We start from the raw sequence: 9325 nt of genomic DNA, 5'->3' as shown, positions 1-9325 counted from the left end.
TTTCCAGTTCATCCTCCAGCTTCACTGTGTTTATTTTATGCTAACATAGCTGTGTCGCTAGTGATCATGTAGCACACATGTGTCAAACTCAAGGCCTGTGGGCCACATCTGGCCCGGCGTACATTTATATCCAGCTTGCGAGATAATTTTATATAGATTTATTATTATTGTTATGCATGGCCCGGCAATATGAGGTGCTAATAACACACAAATCATGCGTCAATCAAGTCAAACTTGTGTTATTGCGAAGCTAGCCCCTCACAATGGCGAAGAGAAAAGTTGATTCTGAAAACAGAGCCTTTCAGCACGGGTCGGAGACTGAATATATGTTTACAGACATTGCTGGTAAACCCTTGTGTCTTATTTGTGGAGCTAATGTGGCTGTAATTAAGAAATTTAATTTAAGATGGCACTATAAGACAAAACATCAGGATAAGCTGAAAAACCTAAATGCAGAGCAGCAACTACAGAAGGTAGAAGAACTAAATAAGAATCTAACATTTCAGCAGACCTTTTTCACCAGAGCAAAATCACAAAGTGAAGCTGTTTTGTGAAAGCAAGTTTTATTGCAGCAGATGAGATAGTGAAATCAGCTTAGTCATTTACAACTCTGAAGAGCTGCATGATGAAGGTGTGTGACGTCTTGTGTCCCGACAAAATGCAGATTTTGTCAAATGTGAGCCTGAGGAGAAATACGATTGCTGATAGGGTTTGTGAAATGGCCACTGATTTAAGAACACAATTGTGTGAAAGAAACAAAAACTTTATTGCATACTCTCTTGCTGTGGATGAAAGTACAGACATGATGGACATTGCCATCTTCATCGTTGGAGTGGAAATATTGGACATTAAATTGATGCATGGGTCAGCGACAGGAAAAGACATTTTTGAAAACGTATTTGACAAGTGTAACCGGCTTGAAACGGCCCTGGGACAAACTTGTTGGGCTTACAATAGATGGAGCGCCGGTGTTGTGCGGTGAAAAAAAGTGGACTAGTCGGCAGGATGCGAGTAAAGATGCAGGAGGAGAACTGCGCCGGTGAGTTAACAGCATATCACTCACTGTATCATACACCAAGTCCTAAAAATGGAGCATGTAATGATCACCATAACGCTCTATTGGCTCTAACTCTATTGGCTCTATCGTGGCCATTTTTGGCCAATTGAAACCCATTATAACCACCTTTTTTGATTCCTTGTTATTGACAGTAGTAAATCATGCAATTTAGGTAAAACTGCTTTAATTCTAAACTTAACACATGAAAATTGTAGTTTTTAATGTTTTTTACCAAATTACATCATTTACCCATTTTTGGCCAAGCAAGCAATTTCATGTAATATTCCTAGTTTCTAGTAGCGGCCTTTGAATGCTTACCACACTCCAATGGACCAAAAGAATGAAACAATTTTGACATAAGTTTCATCTTAAGGATCTAATAGTTTGTGTTTGTGCATGACATTGCAGCACAAACATGTATTTGCAAGATAGACTGGAATAAATAATGACGCATCAAATATTACATAGGCTGCAGTAAATTTCTGTCGATGCAGGTTATTGAGCTTTGAGGTTCCCAGTCGAACTTAGCTTTGAAGCACATGCTAAAAGCAATTTTACTCTTGTATTTTTTATAAAAAGATACCATACCCAAAATATTAACTCTCAAAAAAAGCAAAGCAAACAAAACCCAATCACAGTTCAAACCTGCAGCTGCAGCGCACACAACAACAAACACTGTTTGTAAACATGTCCTGGAGTTTATGCAGGTGCAGACAGTGCAACTGCTGTAAGTAATTTATTCTGGTAATATGGCAAGAAGGTCATCACTGCTTCAAGCACTGTCTATATGAGCTGGTCAAAGAGCAAGGACAGCAAGCAGTCCTCTGGCCTTGAAGAAAACACATCTGCCCAAGATGAAAAAACTTCCTCTCCAGAAGATGAGGGGACAATCTCCAAAGAGGCTGACTGCATCACCACTGATGGAGTGGATCCCTCATGAAAGGAAAACCATGTGTGTCCCACTACTGAGGAGAGACTGCTCTACAATCCAGTGCCCATGTTATGGCCCGTCTACACAGTGAAAAATGGAGTGTCACTATTTCAGAGTAAACCTATTTTAACCTAGATAGAGTATTTACAACTCTATGAGGAGTAAACCAGCTCTAACATCAGAGTTAAAAGTCAGTGTAAAGTTTGTTAGTCACGCAGTGAAGACTTAACTCCACACAGTGTTGATTATTACCAGCCCGCAGGCGTGTGCGGCCTCAGAGCTCTAATGCGCATGGAATTTTCTCCGAAGAGCTGCCACAGTCAGGTAAGTGAAATTAACATTTCCATACTGGTAACATTGTTTAAAAGGTATTTTTAAACTAAATAGCTCTTTATAGTTTCACTGATGTCGAGTGAGGACATGTTAGCATCATTTACCCATAGGTTTAATGACATTCCAGTAGCTACATGCTAGCAGTTGCTAAAAGTTCAGATGTTTGTTATCTTCTCACTGCGTTAATATGAACCTAAAACATTTTAACTATGTATTTCTTCTAAATGCTATCAAAATAATATCATTGTCACATGTCAAATCGCACAGTTTGAACAACTAAATTACCGTTTATCAGTAAGCTAATAATCGCTAATTAGCTTACATAAACGAACGTACTTTCAGAAAAAGTGGGTAACATTACCATAAAGTTAACTTTGCTGGTTTATATTATTTTAAGCAAATGCCAAAGGCATACACTACTTTAGAGTTTTGCTCATTATTTAGTAAGAAATATGTATTTTGTGTAAATTAACTGATAGCAAATCAAAAATGTAAGATATAAAGAAACATTTTTAACATTGTATTATTTTTAATTGTGATGTTTAATGCCAATTATTGAATTTATACATTAGGGCATCTCCCCCTAAAAGCGTAAGAGTGATGTATGCGCAGGGCATTGTTGCTCTGTCTCCATATCTGAAAGACCCATATTCACAACATGGATATGTAAGTAAAGGGAACTTTTCAACATTAAATACATAATTGCCCTCAGAAATGTTGATAACATAGTCCTTCTTCGTTTATTTAATTACATAGAAACATTACTACGATCCAGAGAGCGGTTCAGGATACATTGCATGGCGGTTGAAGACCATTCAAAGAAAAGCTGTGGAGGAAAGAAGCGTCTCAGTTTGCAAATCTCCCAAAAGTAAGTTCACTTATCATTTAAATGATACTGATGTAATTTGTAGGCAGGATTCAATCAAACACCTCTCTATGTTCTGTATTTTTGCATTACAGATAGAACAAGATTTCCGACTCCTGTTTTGTGAGGTCACTGCGAGCAAATTCTTGGAGAGGTGGCCCATCAATCTCAAAGCAAAGGTTGTAAAGGAAAGTCATGGACTTGTCCCCACCTCAGAGCTCTTGAGTTAATGTGCAATGCTGAGTCAGGTACTGAAGTTGAGAATGGTATGATTGTGACTGTTTTTATTTGCCATTGTTGGTTATATAGGTAATTCTGTCAATTTAATGTATTTTTGGAATAATTCTTTGTTTATTCGTCTGTAGGCTGGGACAGTGACTTGTCTACTATCTTGCTGCTGCTACATCTGCTACCACCATCTGCACAAGGGCGAAAGACACCAGGAAAGATGTCTGCATCTCAAGCTGTCAATAACCTCATCAAATTCCCAAAGGTATGTTGTTTAAAAGATACTTTCCATCACCTCTATTTTCATGGACAGTGAGTTGAGCTAATCTACTGTCAGACGATAGTCACTTAATACTGTTGTTTAATGTGTTGTTGTAGGCTGGAACCAGTGTACAGCAGCATCTAGACAACATCACCCGAAGCAGTCAGCCCTACCTTCTTACTCAGGGATCCACAAGAAGCAGCATTCACACCTTCATTGTGATTGAGAAGTATGCACTTCCATGTAAAGTGAGAGGTTCAGTAGGAGCCCTTGATGAACTCTTTAGGGCCCATTATGTCTTTGGTACATCATACAGTTCATCCCTGACCAACTTTTTTACTTTTCTGCAAAGAACTACGACATTGGGGAAATGTGATATTGCTTTCTCTAGTGAGCATCATAGAACTATGAATTGTAAAGGTTTGTTACATTAATTAAATGACACTGAAATGAGAAACATAATAAATGCTGTTACTTTAACCTGTATATTTGTTGTTATTTCCGTAATGTAGGATAGATCACAGTTATTTAGTAATATAGCATCATAAGATGAATATGAAAAAAATCACACTACAGAGAAATAAAAATGATATATTATTACACATCAGAGTGTTATTATTAAACTAAATTTGGAGTAAAAATAGCTCTATAAAGTGTAATCAAATTACTCTGAACAGTGTGAATAACCCTCAGTGTTAAATATTTTTACACATTTTGTTGTTAATTTTGACACTAAATTGAGTACAATTAATACTGAAAAGTTAACACTGGCCATAGAGTAAATTTAACTCTAATTTTGAGTGGGACCAAATGTTATCTGAAGCAGAGTTAAAATCAACTCTGTAAGTGTAAAATTGACACTTGGTTTTTTTACTGTGTAGGCGCAGCCAGACCACAACATAAAGGGTGATCCATCCCCGTCCAACCCCAAGCAGCACGTCACACACTTAATACTTTATGACAGTGATTTATTTACAATGAGTGCAGTTAAACAATGGAAGGGAGCATATCATAACTTCAGGGTGAACCCAAGGCCAAAACAACAAACAAAAGGTAGCCTATCTCAGGAATAAACACAACTTACCTACTCAAAAGAACTAACTCAAACGACAATCACTTTCCTCCCTGCCTAACAAAAACAGGAGAAAACTGATCAAACAAAAAGGCGGTCCACCCCTACATGCTCTTACATTAACCAACATAGTGACACAGTGAACAGTCTGCCGGTTGGGTTGGGCAGAGGATGAATCACATGGCAGTCCCTGGCGGTGTCTTCTTATCCGCTGCCTCCCGGTCCTTCAGTGGGAGACTGCGGCACCCACGGTGTGGGACAGAGAGATTTCGCAGGTCTTTCCTCCCCACTGCTGTCAGACTCCACAACAAAGACTTTAACTGATCAAACACACACATCCACAAATGTGCAATAACACTAATGTGCAATAATCTTTTCTGGCATCGTTGTATTTATACTCAGCTGTATATAGCATTTGTATTCTATTTTTATCTTATTGTATATTTTATTCTATTTTATTCTACTGTATATAGTATTTTATTTGATTTTATTCTGTACAGTTGTGTACTGTATTTATTCTTATTGTATTCAAATTTTTGCTTCATAACTTTTGCACTGTCCACTTCCTGCTGTGACAAAACAAATTTCCCACGTGTGGGACTAATAAAGGTTATCTTATCTTATCTTAGCCAATCGGTGCGAGCCATCCACCCTGGATGCACCAATCACGGAGGAGCACCTGCACACTCAAATTTACATATAATTACGACAACAGTCGTAACAGCCCACTTGTATCAAACCAGGACTCACCCTGTATGCAGTTTCCTGCATTAGCAGCCTGAGATCTACTTTTGACTTTTTTATGATTGTGGCAAGATGAATGTTATCCTTTGGTTCAACCCACTTTCAGCCTGGCGCATTAGGGGGTGCTAGTATAAATAGTGGCCATGTGAGCATACCTGGATCGCTTACCTGTGATCTCCTCTTTGGTCACCTGACTTCCCCTTGGTGTTGCAGAGATCATTCTGAAGCCTCCATCGCGGCTGCCTCCTATGAGCCCCTGCTCATGTTTCATGACGCGGGGTTACTTGGTACGTAATTCAATTTCGTCTCGATCCTTGCCTTTTATTGTTTGTTTTATAATAATTATTTATTATGCTTTGCAGGAAGTGTGGGCCTTGGTTTTACGCAACGCCACACTAACTGAGGTGCTGCTGCTTTGCTTTGCTTGGCTTTTACCGTCTGTTCCCGTTGCGAAGTTTCTTTTCCTGCTGCTGTCAGCTTTTTAAAGTGGACGTCGGCGTGGACAGCCGCCATATGCATGCCGGTTATGGCAGTCAGCGGGCGTACATATTGACTGACCGTATGATTAACTTATAGTCGGGCAGACGGCTAGTTGGAGCAATACGGCGATTCCGTTTGCTCCAGATTTTAAAGTTTTATCCAGATTGTATGTTGTTTTTCTGTTTTGATTTGTAGTTTGGATTTTTGTTACACCACTGGTGGGAGGCCCTTTTTATAGCTGCAGATCACCAGTGTGGTCCTGCAGTAGGGTTATCCCCCAGCGCTACATTAGTTTTGTTGTAATATATTAAAATTTTCTTTGTTTCTTTTATTCAGATGCGGAGTGCCGACGTGGAGGAGACTAGGGTGCCTTGGTGGTGGGATCCTTTGAGTGTACACACCTGCCTTGTTTAGTTTATTAGTGTGAGTGTGTGATTTTTGTGTTGCACTTGTGTCGTGGTGTGTTTTCTTTGAGTTTGTGCGTGGCATCCCTGCCCCTCCACTGGTAAGCCTCAGCTCTGAATATATTTTTAAGCATATTTGTACATGGATTTTTATTTCAATTCAATTCAATTCAATTTTATTTATATAGCGCCAAATCACAACAAAAGTCGCCTCAAGGCGCTTCATAGATACAGAAAAAAACCCAACAATCATATGACCCCCTATGAGCAAGCACTTTGGCAACAGTGGGAAGGAAAAACTCCCTTTTAACAGGAAGAAACCTCCGGCAGAACCAGGCTCAGGGAGAGACGGCCATCTGCTGCGACCGGTTGGGGTGAGAGAAGGAAGACAGGATAAAAGACATGCTGTGGAAGAGAGACAGAGGTTAATAACAGATATGATTCAATACAGAGAGGTCTGTTAATACATAGTGAGCGAGAAGGGTGACTGGAAAGGAAAAACTCAATGCATCATGGGAATCCCCCGGCAGCCTACATCTATTGCAGCATAACTAAGGGAGGATTCAGGGTCACCTGGTCCAGCCCTAACTATATGCTTTAGCAAAAAGGAAAGTTTTAAGCCTAATCTTAAAAGTAGAGATAGTGTCTGTCTCCCGAATCCAAACTGGAAGCTGGTTCCACAGAAGAGGGGCCTGAAAACTGAAGGCTCTCCCTCACATTCTACTTTTAAATACTCTAGGAACAACAAGTAGGCCTGCAGAGCGGGAGCGAAGTGCTCTAATAGGGTGATATGGTACTACAAGGTCATTAAGATAAGATGGGGCCTGATTATTTAAGACCTTGTATGTGAGGAGCAGGATTTTGAATTCAATTCTGGATTTAACAGGAAGCCAATGAAGGGAAGCCAAAACAGGAGAAATATGCTCTCTCTTTCTAGTCCCTGTCAGTACTCTTGCTGCAGCATTTTGGATTAACTGAAGGCTTTTTAATTACAGTAGTCCAGCCTGGAAGTAATAAATGCATGAACTAGTTTTTCAGCGTCACTCTGAGACAGGATATTTCTAATTTTAGAGATGTTGCGCAAATGGAAGAACGCAGTCTTACATATTTGTTTAATATGTGCGTTGAAGGACATATCCTGGTCAAAAATGACTCCAAGGTTCCTCACAGTGTTACTGGAGGCCAAGGTAATGCCATCCAGAGTAAGAATCTGGTTAGATACCATATTTCTAAGCTTTTCAGCCCCGAGTACAATGACCTCAGTTTTATCTGAGTTAAGAAGCAGAAAGTTAGTGGCCATCCAAGTCTTTATGTCTTTAAGACATTCCTGCAGTTTAACTAATTGGTGTGTGTTATCTGGCTTCATGGACAGATAGAGCTGGGTGTCATCTGCATAGCAGTGAAAATGTATGCTATGTCTTCTAATGATGCTGCCTAGGGGAAGCATGTATAATGTAAACAGAATTGGTCCTAGCACTGAACCCTGTGGAACTCCATAATTAACCTCAGTGTGTGAAGAGGACTCTCCATTTACATGCACAAATTGGAGTCTATTAGATAGATATGATATAAACCACTGCAGTGCAATACCTGTAATACCTACAGCATGTTCTAATCACTCTAATAGGATATTATGGTCAACAGTATCGAATGCTGCACTAAGGTCAAGAAGGACAAGCACAGAGATGAGTCCACTGCCAGAGGCCATAAGAAGATCATTTGTAACCTTCACTAAAGCTGTTTCTGTGCTGTGATGAACTCTGAAACCTGACTGAAACTCTTCAAATAAACCATTCCTCTGCAGATGATCTGTTAGCTGTTTGACAACTACTCTTTCAAGGATTTTTGATATGAAAGGAAGGTTGGAGATTGGCCTATAATTAGCTAAGACTGCTGGGTCTAGGGGTGGCTTTTTGAGTAAAGGTTTAACTGCAGCCACCTTGAAGGCCTGTGGTACATAGCCGATTATTAGAGATAGGTTGATCATATATAAGATCGAAGAATTAATCAATGGCAGGACTTCTTTGAGCAGTTTTGTAGGAATGGGGTCTAAAAGACACGTTGATGGTTTGGAGGAAGTAATTATTGAAGTTAACTCAGAAAGATCGATTGGAGAAAAAGAGTCTAACTTAACATCAATGGTACTAAGAGTAGCTGTTGATAATATTACATCTGTGGGATGATTATTGGTAATTTTTTCTCTAATGATAAAAATTTTATTTGTGAAGAAGTTCATGAAGTCATCACTAGTTAACGTTAAAGGGATGGTTGGCTCAAAAGAGCTCTGACTTTTTGTCAGCCTGGCTACAGTGCTGAAAAGAAACCTGGGGTTGTTCTTGTTTTCTTCAATTAGTGATGAGTAGTAAGCTGTTCTGGCTTTGCGGAGGGCTTTCTTATAAAGCAACAAACTATTTCTCCAGGCTAAATGATGATCCTCTAAGTTTGTGACACGCCATTTCCTCTCCAGATTTATGACTGTGTTTTTATACGGTGTTTTAAATAATTGTTAATAAATTGTCAATTTGTCTTAACATTGAACCTCGTCTCTGTACTGAGTATAACAAACCTAACTGCCTTCGTGGTGATTAGTGTTACTTATTATTCTCTGGGTGAAATTCCCAGAGTGGCGTTGTCTTTTAAAACTGTGAAGAGTATTTACTTTATTCTCACCTCGTGCTGCCACAAACTTGGCGTTGTCGACAGGATATGCTCTTTAAAAACAGAGACGTGTGTTCCTTTTTATTTTTTTTATTATCTGGTGTAACATAAATTGTTTTTAATTCATTTTTGTACAGGATAAAAGCAAAGCAGCAGCTACTTTGGTGTTGGATTCCACAGCTGTGTTACAGAGATGGAGGAAGAATTACAGGGAACTCAGGGACTTGATTGCACAGCTAAAAGCAGACAATGAGAGGCTGCGTCAGGAGAGGGCTGTTGAGTCAGGTACAA

At 39.4% G+C, this 9325-nt stretch overlaps 1 long non-coding RNA gene across 1 annotated transcript; it reads left to right on the top strand.

Annotated features, from left to right (window-relative positions):
• Positions 1-2965: 2965 nt before the first annotated feature.
• On the top strand, positions 2966-3366 carry LOC102779513 (uncharacterized). The gene is made up of 3 exons (XR_437521.2): positions 2966-2987; positions 3078-3189; positions 3282-3366. It is a non-coding gene; the product is annotated as an uncharacterized LOC102779513 (long non-coding RNA).
• The last annotated feature ends 5959 nt before the right edge of the window (positions 3367-9325 follow it).

The sequence above is a fragment of the Neolamprologus brichardi genome, unplaced genomic scaffold (assembly GCF_056152115.1).
Source record: "Neolamprologus brichardi isolate AB-2024 unplaced genomic scaffold, ASM5615211v1 NODE_ptg000031l+_length_7269946_cov_1, whole genome shotgun sequence".
Taxonomy (NCBI): Eukaryota; Metazoa; Chordata; class Actinopteri; order Cichliformes; family Cichlidae; genus Neolamprologus; species Neolamprologus brichardi.
The sequence above is the reverse complement of the archived record's forward strand: the minus strand, read 5'-3'. Positions and strand labels throughout refer to the sequence as shown.